The 12,256-nt window shown below is 36.9% G+C and overlaps 1 protein-coding gene across 1 annotated transcript in view; it reads right to left on the reverse strand.

The window, feature by feature from the left end:
- LOC126375406 (neurobeachin) overlaps window positions 1-12,256 on the reverse strand; it is a gene marked incomplete at its 3' end in the record, with an annotated part of 592,334 nt that overhangs the window by 235,649 nt on the left and 344,429 nt on the right. The window lies entirely within an intron of this gene.

A 12,256-nucleotide genomic window follows, 5' to 3' on the forward strand; every position in this document is an offset into this window, starting at 1 on the left:
ACGTTTCATTCAGCCTATCATTCCTACATATATTATTGACATTCTTACCACGGGACTCAATAACATAAAAACAAGTGCAAAATTAATGAAATCTAGATAAACCTGTCTGTATCTACAGGCGGGTCGACGGGTGGTTATCATGAGCGCATCACATCGGCGCGGGCGCCTAAATTCCGAAGCACAATAATACACTCCGTATCAATAGCAGTGTTGGACTGCTGCGTGCATTTGTATGGATACGCCGCGGTTAATGCACCTCTGTAATAAGAGGTAGGTAATTTTTGTTACTTCATCATCATCATCAGCCCATTAACGTCCCCACTGCTAGGGCACGGGCCTTCTCTATGGATGGATAGGGAGATCGAGCCTTAAACCATCACGCGGGCCCAGTGCGGATTGATGGTTATAAACGACTGCTAATGCAGCCGGGACCAACGGCTTAACGTGCCTTCCGAAGCACGGAGGAGCTCGAGATGAAAACTTTTTTTGTGGTCACCCATCCTATGACCGGCCTTTGCGAAAGTTGCTTAACTTCAACAATCGCAAACCGAGCGCGAGTTTACCGCTGCGCCACCGAGCTCCTCACTTTTGTTACTTAATAATAATAAAATAAATTTATTGCCAGTAACAGTTTACATTTTTATATAAGAACTTACTTCTCTAATAATAATAAAGAATTGTTAGAAGCAGCAACCTCGTAACAAACAAAACAACCTCATAGCATTTAAGAAGAATAAAGTGGAAACCCTCGTTTGCTAACCATACCAAAATGAAACACGCTCGTCAATGTTTTGCTCTCGTGTGTAAAGACATTCTACATACATAAACTCACGCCTATTTCCCACCGGGGTAAGCAGAGACTATAGAATTCCATTTGCTTCGATCCTGACACACTTCTCTTGCTTCCTCCACATTCATCAATCGCTTCATACACGCACGCCGGCATAGCCCAGTCATTTTAGGGGTTTCACCTCGGAATGAGAGATAATAAGCTATAAATTGGTATGGACCTTTGTTTTGTCGTTTTAAATGTTATCTCAAAAGTCACAAATGATACCGTGTCCGCGTCTTAAGATATTGAAGGTCAAAGGTCATAAAAATTGGTTTTTTGTGAATATCTCGCTTCCTATTGCTTAAATGATATTTTTACCTATAATAAAAGTTGTAGAGTATAAAATTCTCTACAATTTTCGTTTCATGTTTTTTTTGATACGATCAACTGTTTTTGAGGTAGAGCGCGAAGAGTGCGCAGCGCACAGTTATAAATGGTCCAATGCAAGGTCAAGCGTGAGTTACGCTTATCAGTACGTGATATAAAGTCTATTATTTATTAAATTATTATAATTATTAAACAATGGCCATTATTTATGTGCTAATTATTAATTGTTGATATTTTATTAAAATCAGTAACTTAATTATTTATATTTAACTATTCCACTATAATATATTATTAATTCTGGAATAATATTTTCAGTTAAAACGTCATTACATACGTTTTCTTCAAAACGTGTAAATTTTTCAATGCTTATATACCTGGATATACTTGTCCCTACCCTATTACCTTCTCTATTGACCTTCTCATCATCGAGACAGATATTGCATTATCAGAACATCAAAAGACTGTCGTCATCATAGGAGAAGATAATTATTGATTTGCTCGTAATTTTAATTGGGCGTACTCAATCACATCAACAGGAAATTTTCTTTAAAAAAGTTGGGAAAGGCAATGTTAAGACACAAATATACTCTTCCAAAAGTTTTGACCAATATCCGCGTACTAAAAAACACATTCTATTTTTACACGCATTTAGTGGCTGTGACACGACTTCTGCGCTGTTTAAAAAAGGAAAAAAAACTGTTACCAGAGCATTGGAGAAAATTCCCAATTTGGATAAACTGGTGGAAGTATTTCAACAAGAAAACTGCCCGGTATAAACATTATTTGAAAATGGAGTACGCATCTTGTTGGCATTATATAATGCTCCAAAATTTGAGGACAACATTGATCATTTTCGCTACACGCAATTCATTAAGTTAACGAAACTAAAGAAACCTGTACAATTGTCAACACTTCCACCAACAAGTGTAGCAGCTCATCAACATATAAATCGCGTCTACTACCAGATTCAAACGTGGTTAGGGAATGACTTAGAACCTCAAGAATGGGGCTGGATGCTTGAAAATGGAATCCTGGAGCCCATAAGAACGTTATTACCTCCAGCACCAACCGAACTACTAAATACAATATTTTGCAATTGCAAAAATGGTTGTGGTTCCCGCTGTGGATGTCGAAAATCAGGGCTACTATGTTCTTTAGCTTGTGGCCAGTGCAATGGACAAGCTTGCCTGAACGCTGCACAATATCCAAGTAATCCCGATGAAGAAAACGCATACGATCCTGAAATTCTGGAGGGTTTGGAGATCAATATGACCGATAATGAGGATGATGACAATGAATTGAACGTTTTCGAGCGACAACAAGAAGAAGACGACGAAGAAGATGAAGATAACTAGCTTCTATTCACAATTTTATTATAATTAAAACCAATAAAAATTCTTATGATATTTAAACTGACATTTCAACAAATGTATAGTATGGCATATTTAATGATAAATAAAGATATACATAAAATATATCCCCTTATTGCCTTTTTAACTGAAAATATCTATTCCAGAATTAATAATATATTATAGTTGAATAGTTAAATATAAATAATTAAGTTACTGATTTTAATAAAATATCAACAATTAATAATTAGCACATAAATAATGGCCATTGTTTAATAATTATAATAATTTAATAAATAATAGACTTTATAAATCACGTACTGATAAGCGTAACTCACGCTTGACCTTGCATTGGACCATTTATAACTGTGCGCTGCGCACTCTTCGCGCTCTACCTCAAAAACGGTTGATCGTATCAAAAAAAACATGAAACGAAAATTGTAGAGAATTTTATACTCTACAACTTTTATTATAGGTAAAAATATCATTTAAGCAATAGGAAGCGAGATATTCACAAAAAACCAATTTTTATGACCTTTGACCTTCAATATCTTAAGACGCGGATACGGTATCATTTGTGACTTTTGAGACAACATTTAAAACGACAAAACAAAGGTCCATACCAATTTATAGCTTATTATCTCTCATTCCGAGGTTGACCCCTTTTTTTACCTAATATGACTGGGCTAGGCAGAGTAGATCGTACTAAACCTTTTCTAAGGAGATCTCCAATCGGTCAATGTAAGTCCTTCAAAGATATTCCACGAATTAAGAAAAAAAAATAGAATATAATATATACAGGAAGGAATATCCTCACAAATCGAAAGAATCGAAATTGATATCAGTTTGGGAAATCAAACGTTAAACAAAACACGAACGACAGGTAGGTCCATATGACGGTTGAAAACGGACATAGGTTTGATTTAATGCTACACTCGACCTCTTAGGAATACGGTTGAAAATTGAATATTTTATATTACTACGTTAGAATATAGGGTTGGCTATTGCAATTTAATTTATTTTATAGGGAATTTCGTTAAAAATTTCGACAGACATAGAGGTACAACCTACGGCAGTTAAAGTTCATAAGCAAACATATTGTTTTAAAGTACTAATAGTATGGTTGTCTAAATATAATGTATTATATTGAGTAGGTATTTATTAATATATGTATAGAGTAACATGAAAGCGTTTTGGAAGCGTTTGAGATGTGGTGTTGGCGAAGGATGGAGGGTATAAGCTGGACTGAAATGGTGACAAATGAAAAAGTGCTGGAAAGAGTTGAAGAAAAGAGAACCATATTGAAGACTATAGAGAACCGGAGAGGAAATATGATTGGCCACCTGATACGACACGATTCATTTATAACAAACATTATAGAAGGAAAAATTGAAGGGAAGAGAGGAAGGGGTAGACCTAGGATAACATTTATGAAACAAATAAAAGAGAAGGTGCAGGTCGTGTCGTATCGGGAGGTGAAGGTTTTGGCGGGAAGAAGAGAGGAATGGCGGTTACTCCACCGACAAGAGCGCAGCTCTTAAATAGAGAGAGAGAGAGAGAGAGTAACATAACATAACAAATACTTTATTGCACAAACAGGAAAAAACAAAATACTGGTCTGTGCCCAGCAATGGGACGTATAGCATCATGCTTATATCCCCAAAGGGGTAGGCAGCCATGGAATACGGGGCGAGCTAAACGCAAATTCTATAAACCACGTGATAAAATTTATTAAATAACATAAAATAGCCTATATACGTCCCATTGCTGGGCACAGGCTTCCCCTCAATCGAGCGGAGAGGGTATTGAGTATTCACAACACTGCTCCAGAGCTGGTTGGTAGAGGTTAGGCTATTATAGTATATTAGGTAAAGTAACATTATATAACATATATACATACATACATAAACTCACGCCCGTAATCCCAAATGGGGTGGGCATAGCCACAAGTAATCAAAGACAACTTGCAGCCACTGTTGATAAGAAGTCCTAAGATGGATATGATGAACCTTATGGTGATAAGGGATCAGCCAATCGCCCATAACATTAGTCCATCATGTTAGAGGACGCAACCCCTCTGTCGGTTTTTACGACATGCCCGGGAAGACAAGCAGCTGAACGTGTTCTATGTTTTTTTTTAACATTGTATAAATAATGTATTAATGTTCTTCTCTACCTCTGCCAACCCTGACATTACAAGAACATACGTCAGCCAGTATATCATACGCATGCGCGACAGGCTAGCCGGGAGCCGTCATGGTGACGTAATAATACAATATTTATGACGTAACCGGCGCCGTCACCGGTCCGTTGTGACGCCGTCAGATATCATCTTCAAGTTTATGATATCTTGGTAGTTTTGAGATCGATGTGATGCTAGTAAAGAATAAAAAATAAAAACACACTAACGACGCACTATAATTGATTGGGTCATATTATATTAAATAGGATTTTTAATAATGCAAATGATTGATAATTATGAAGATTTGATGACATTTATTTTCGCGCTTTTATGTCTTTAGATAAGATGCTTGGCAAAGAAAACATATACATACAGTCATGAGCAATATAATGTACCCACTTTAGGACTCTGTCGGACTAACATATTCTTGAAATTTAGTGAGACTTACAGTTCAATTTGTCAAAAAAGTGAATGTGACATAGTACCAAAGTGTATAGGTACATATTAATGCTCATGACCGTAGATAATCTCACGTCTATTTCCCACCGGGGTAAGCAGAGGCTAGCGAATTCCATTTGTTTCATTTGTAGCTAAAAAAAGTTGGCATTTATGTAATCATTTCGTGTTACTACTACATGGGAATCTCGGGATGAATGAAACAATATCCTTTACGTTATGATTGCTAGCAAAAGAAGGGGAAGGATCTGGATGCTTTTAAATGGTCTTTTAAATGAAAATCTGTAGGATACAGTGGAAGAACAGGGGGTTAAAAAGGCCACAACGAAGCAATTCATCTAAAAAAGCAATATGGCTATTTGACATTTATTTGCATTGCGCACTTACTTCTACGTGCGCAAATGTCAAATTGCAATATTGCCTTTTAGATGTGGCCTTTTTAACCCCTCTGTTTTTAGAATAGACTGGTCCAATATCGTCAAAAGTAATCCTACCCGCTTTATTAAGCAAACTTAATCAATGTTGTCTTTCGATCGATGTTTTTAGGATTCATACTAATATGTACCCCTTTATTGTGTGCAATATTGCGTTTTTAGATGAATTGCTTCAATATGGCCTTTTAACCTCTCAGAAAATAAATAGTATGATGCAGGGTGTTTGGAATTTGGAATACCCCAGTCTAATCCATACCGTGGGTTGTGCTGAGTGAAGACCTTTTATTTCAGGACATCCACTAATATCTCATGATCATTTATGTATAAAGGTACATACAACATCATTTCGACGAACATTTTTTTATAAATAATTATATTTTTATTTTGTGAATATTTTAAATGATGTTATTGTCTTATTCTTGTGTGTGGCGTCCTTTTATAATAAACAATATTTTGTATTTTCTATTTTATAATATAATAAATAATAAACTGCCTATATACGTCCCACTGCTGGGCACAGGCCTCCCCTCAATAATATTTTATAATAATAAATTAAATATCTTACAAACAAAGTCGCGACCGCTCACTAGTCTTACACCACCTTGTTAACAGCTATTTTACAGACATATCATAAACATTTAAAATACCACTTAATTATCAAAAACCAACATCGGACTATGAAGAAACTGCATATAAAACACTTATCGTCAATAAAACGAACCCAATCTCAAGCAGGCAATAAACATATACTAACTATTATTTGTATTGCCACCCAGAAAAAACGAGGGAAAAAAGAAAAAAGTAGAAGACACCATATAAAAAGTACCAGGGGACTATCAGGTTGGAAGAGCTTAATTATGAATTACTGGTCAATAAATCGATGTCGTTGGTACCAGGGCAGCATAGCACACATTCCACACTTAGGGTTGGCTAACGTTATGGTTTGTTTACAGTTTTACAACATTATTCATTATACATAACATAAACTGCCTATATACGTCCCACTGCTAGGACAGGCCTCCCCTCAATCAACCGAAGGGGGTATGGAGCATATTCCACCACGCTGCTCCAATGCGGGTTGGTGGAGGTGTTTTTACGGCTAATAGCCGGGACCAACGGCTTAACGTGCCCTCCGAAGCACGGAATCATCTTACTTTTTCGGACAATCAGGTGATTCAAGCCTGAAAAGTCCTTACCAAACAAAGGACAGTCTCACAATGTGATTTCGACAATGTCCCCATCTGGAATCGAACCCGGACCTCCAGATCGTGAACCTAACGCTCTAACCACTAGACCACGGAGGCTGTGAATTATTCATTATATTGACATTAATTTGGGTACTGGCAGAATATCAGTGTTGGTGAGAGTGGGTACTCGTACCATACTCTTAGCAACAATATACTGAGTCAGTCCCATTTCCCTGGGCAGTGTTAGCTACTAGTCACAAATTGTTAATCTTAATTTATGTAAATGCTTTTGTAACCTTCACTGTTTTGGGAATGTTATTCTAACATACATACATGAACTCACGCCTATTTTTAATGGAGTATACAGCGACTATAGAATTCCATTTCCTTCGGTCCTGTCATACTTCTCTTACTTGTTACACATTCATCAATCGTTTCATACATGCACGCCGGTTCAGAGTAGGCAATACTAAACCTTTTCTAGGGACATCCCAAGTTTGGTCTATATACATCCTACTAGGTCGTTCTCTGCCAGCCCTACCAACAACCTTTGCCTTATATGCAGCTTTCGTAATGCTATTATCCTATTATTAATTATAATTGTTGTATAATCTATTCATGTGATTGATTCTATAGTGTTGCCAATTATGGAAAAGACGCGCGTCCCATCCAAGTTCTATACCTACCTCTGTATATAACTAAGCAATATTGCTATTAGAAATTTGTTGATTTCTACCTTTATATGCGAAAATGTGAAATGACAATATTGCAAAGTAAATTTGTCATATCATATTTCTAATCTATAGTACGTTAATTGCTTTAATGTTGCCCTTTTCGACTTTCATGACTGCTGGGTTATAGTTCATAAATTCGTAGTCTAAAATGAATTGGCTTTCCGCCATCATGTTAGAAAATACAAAATAATTGATTTTTATAAAATGGCTAAAATAATAATAAAGTTAAACGCCTTATATAGTTTTCTGTACTCACATTTCATGATAGAAGTAAAAATTCGTGACATTTTTTCAAATAATTATGGCCACTCGCTAACCCTAATTTCTATATTTGTTGTCTCCCTCGCACCCGTAGAGGAGAGCGCTCAATTAAAACGGGACATTAGCATAAACAAATAAAATGCCCCATTACGAATTCAATTTACAATCTTTGAAATCGGTTAAATTAGTCGCAGTAAATAATATCTCGGATACAGTTTCGATAATAACGTAGCGGTGTCAGGTTACAAGCGGAAGCGTCTATAATATAAAGAAAAATACTAGTTATAATAATTCCCATAATCTGCAATAGTCCTACACGAACCGGGGATTGTCTTTAGGTGCACTCCCATATTGCATACAGGGATAATCGCCGGTTGGTGTCACACCACATTTAGATTAAATTGTCTTAAGGGACCTCTACGTGTTGGCTTCGGCCCCACGCACGCCTTCCAAAAGTCCGGGACTCCACAGTCCCGAGATATGGAAACAACATAATAATAATAATATATCGTAAAATATTTCTATAAATAGAAGTAAAATTCACGCCTACCTTTCGACGAGGTAAGTACGTAGAAATTACAGAGGCATAGAGCTTATCATACGTTTTATATAATTATGAATTTACCTATCGCATTGGTCTAACAGAAAACTCGGTGAGGTGTAGGTACTTATTTCATCTTGCAATGGATGTTTATTTAATGATTTTTATGTACCTTAAGACTACCCCGATTGCGATAAAGTCGTGAGGTTATGTTATGTTGTGATTATTTTTCATTTATTCTCCATAAGTCCATACTCTTCCACCTCCGATGAAGCGGAGCCCTGTGCCCAGTAGTGGGACGTGTATACGGTGTTTATATTTTATTTATTTTAAAAGTTTATATTTTACACAGGATTACACTGTTTGTTCTCCTACTATAAAGTTACCGGTAGAGAAAGGCGCCCTTTGTATTTTTCAGTCTTGTTACATCAAAGAATTTTCTGATAATTTTACAAGAGTGATGCTTAAAGACAGATATCAGAACACTTATATTATTACATAGTCTCTGCTTACCTCGGTGGGTAATAGGCGTTAGTTTATGTATGTGTATGTACATTTTTAGGGATGCGTGACAAAACGTTTGAAAGGAATCCTTACCGCCCGACACACAAAAGTCGCAAAAACAAAATTATTTCAAAAAACGTAGTGAAGTAAGTACAAGACAACACGCGAGTTTCAAATTCAAATTCAAAACGAATAAATGAATTTGAATTTGAGTGTATTATACCAGCCTCCTTGTCGTGCGAATATTTTTAAAAAAGAAATGTTAATAACATGTGTGTCATAATTTTTAACAATTCACCTGAAAATTTAAAGGAATTAAATAAGAAAGAATTTAAGCATGATTTAACTAAATGGTTATTACATATGTGTTTTTATAGTATCAACGAATTCTTTAACTAAAGGAATAAGTCTTAATAATGATATTATTATTATAAATATTTGCACACCTGCTTGCATGTTGTGTACAGTCATGAGCAATATAATGTACCGACTTTAGGACTCTGTCGCACTAACATATTTGACATTTAGTGAGACTTACAGTTCAATTTGTCAAAAAAGTTAATGTGATATGGTACTAAAGTGTATACATATTAATGCTCGTGTCCGTACGTGCATTGTTTTACTTAGAATAAGATCTTTAACTTTGTGTTTTTGCAAATAAATAATTGATTATTATGATTATGACTCTGCCTATCTGTCACGTCTGATTACCTCAATTTATAAAATCGCTTTCGCTTATGCTATGCTCCAGCAATATAAAAGCTAAAAACGAGCGAAAGACGATTTCAATTACACTTGGACAGTTAACAAACGTCCAGCCGATAGCCGTATTGGCGATAGGAGACATACATACATAAACTCACGCCCGTATCGTGTATTGGGGTGAGCAGACACGTGTCGAAGGCAACCTGCAGTCGCTGCAGCATGGAATTAAAAATAATGCGTATAGAACGGTAACTCTCCGCTTCGCACCAATTCGAATCGAAGGTCGACTTCACCCCCTCTGGGTCTCACTTTTGGCCGGAAGCTACTAAGAAGTGAAAGGGAGAGTGCGCAGTTCCATTTTTTTTTCTTTGACGCGACTTATTGTAAATTTGCCACAGACGGTATTAAGACGTTCCGCTAGTTACCTAAAATTATAAAATTAATAGAACGATTATGTCCATTCCAAAATGATGGACCATTATCGTAACGACGTGGTCACCTGTCACCTTCCTGCCACTATAAGGACTTTGTATCAAAAATGGCAGCAAGTTGTGCTTCGATGACTCAACCCACCCCGTTAGAGATTATGGGCGTGAGTATATGTATGTCTCCCAGTAATGTCTTGGTCTGAGGTCTACATGCGCACGCGGCGGGGTGTCATTGTCCCGCTGTCAGCCTGACTGCACGCCGCACACGCTGGTGGCCCGTCTAGTGCGGGGAGCTGGTAATATCGAAGGGCGAGCTACTATCGACGAATTCCGTATGTTTAGGGTTTCGAACCTCAAGGGAAGGTTAGGTTAGGGTTGCCAGACCTTAAAATACAAAGGCCGGACTCGGCGCTATGATAAGGCGGGACATTTTACTCTAAAAGCTGGACATGTTTTTTTAATAGCCAAACATACTGTTTTTACAGCTGGGCTGATGGAAAAGGATGTGTAGTCACACTCAGGACGATCAATTAGGACATTACAGGCTGATCACCCGATGGTCCGAAAGTAAGATGATCCGGGATTCGGAAGGCACGTTAAGCCGTTGCCCCTGTTACTACTTACTAATGTAAGTATGTAGTCGTTACATGAGCCATGTCAGGGGCCTTTGGCGGGTCAGTAATGACCCTGACACCAAGTTTGATGAGGTTGGTATAATCCACACGATAAGAAGAAGAACAAAAAGTATTTCAGTATGCCAGTGGGTGCGTATAATAATATTATCTATCTATTGATATCGATAACCCACGTCACATCCCTATCGTGGCGCCTAGTGGGCCGTGCGCCGCGGGGCTTCATTGTTCGTGCACCTAAGTGCCTCATATTCGGTTACCTGCTATATTACACCGTCATACTATCGATATGTCCCAACCATACCAGAACATCACTAGTAGAAGATAAAATTTGTTCAACTTTCAAACTTCACGTCAAGGTTTTAAAGTCGATTTTCGGGGTAAGTTTTCTTTGGTGTTACGTAGTTTTGTGATTGAAGTTGTGAGATATGAATTTTAGTTTTATACACACACGACTGTCGATAAATTACAGAACAAAGATCGGACGTCGCACCTTGTTTGACCGCCGTTTTGTCATACTTTTGTCTCTGGCCTAAAATTTATAATATTTGTTTTAATATCTTCGGATGTTTATTTATAAAGTAATCAGGATTTTGGCCGGAGCAAAAATGGACGAAAAGAAGAGAAGAAGGGGTAGACCTTGGAGAACATTTATGAAACAAATAAAAGAAAAGGTGCAGGTCGTGTCGTATCAGGAGGTGAAGGATTTGGCGGGAAAAAGAGAGGTATGGCGATTACTCCACCGACAAGAACGCAGCTCTTAAATATATATATAGAGAGAGAGAAAAATGGACATTGAGTGGTCTATGCTGCTTAATATAACGGGTATTCCACGTGGATGTAAACTGAACCCGTGACAACCCTAATGAGGATAAAAACTGACTATTTCTCCCATCAGGTGTCGCTACTGTTGAGTGTTCTGAACTCCTCACGATCCGAAGGTCCCGGGTTCAAATCCCGGTGGGGCATATCACAAAAATCGCTTTGTGATCCCTAGGTTATTAGGACAATACAGGCTGATCACCTGATTGTCCAAAAGTAAGATAATCCGTGCTTCGGAAGGCACGTTAAGCCGTTGCTCCCGGTTACTACTTATTGATGTAGCTAAATTAGTAGACGTGAGTTTATGTTCGTATTTCGATGTCCCGTTAGCAATAAAGTACAATATTTATGGTTTATTTCATTAATTACTATGCAAAGTTTTGGAAGTATTATTTGAATAACGACTTGTTTACGAGTATAGGATATTATATTATTTACTTTTATAGATGTCTGGGTTTAAATGAAAACCTAGTAAAAGATACGAGTTGTTAAAATATTTAACGGCTTTTATGTAATAGGTTTATTAGCGAACGAAAGTGATAGCTAATCAATACCATTAGTTGACACCATATTCATGATAATTAAAGAAATAGGTTAGAAATTAATTTCGCCTTACCTTTATGAAAATACCATATTCGTTATATTAACCTGTATTTGTTTTGTGATAGTAGGTATTCACTATTTTCGAAAGACATAACTTTAGATGATGGGCTCATAGAAAAAAGATGCTAATCTGAAATTAAATTTTTAAATATTATATGCCAATGAGAAAATAGGTAATTATCCAGTTATACAGCGCCATCTAGTTTTTTTTTGGGGAACGTGGCCCGGATAGTCCCTCACTGACTAATCTACATAATTC

The sequence above is a fragment of the Pectinophora gossypiella genome, chromosome 19, assembly GCF_024362695.1.
Source record: "Pectinophora gossypiella chromosome 19, ilPecGoss1.1, whole genome shotgun sequence".
In the NCBI taxonomy this organism is placed as follows: domain Eukaryota; kingdom Metazoa; phylum Arthropoda; class Insecta; order Lepidoptera; family Gelechiidae; genus Pectinophora; species Pectinophora gossypiella.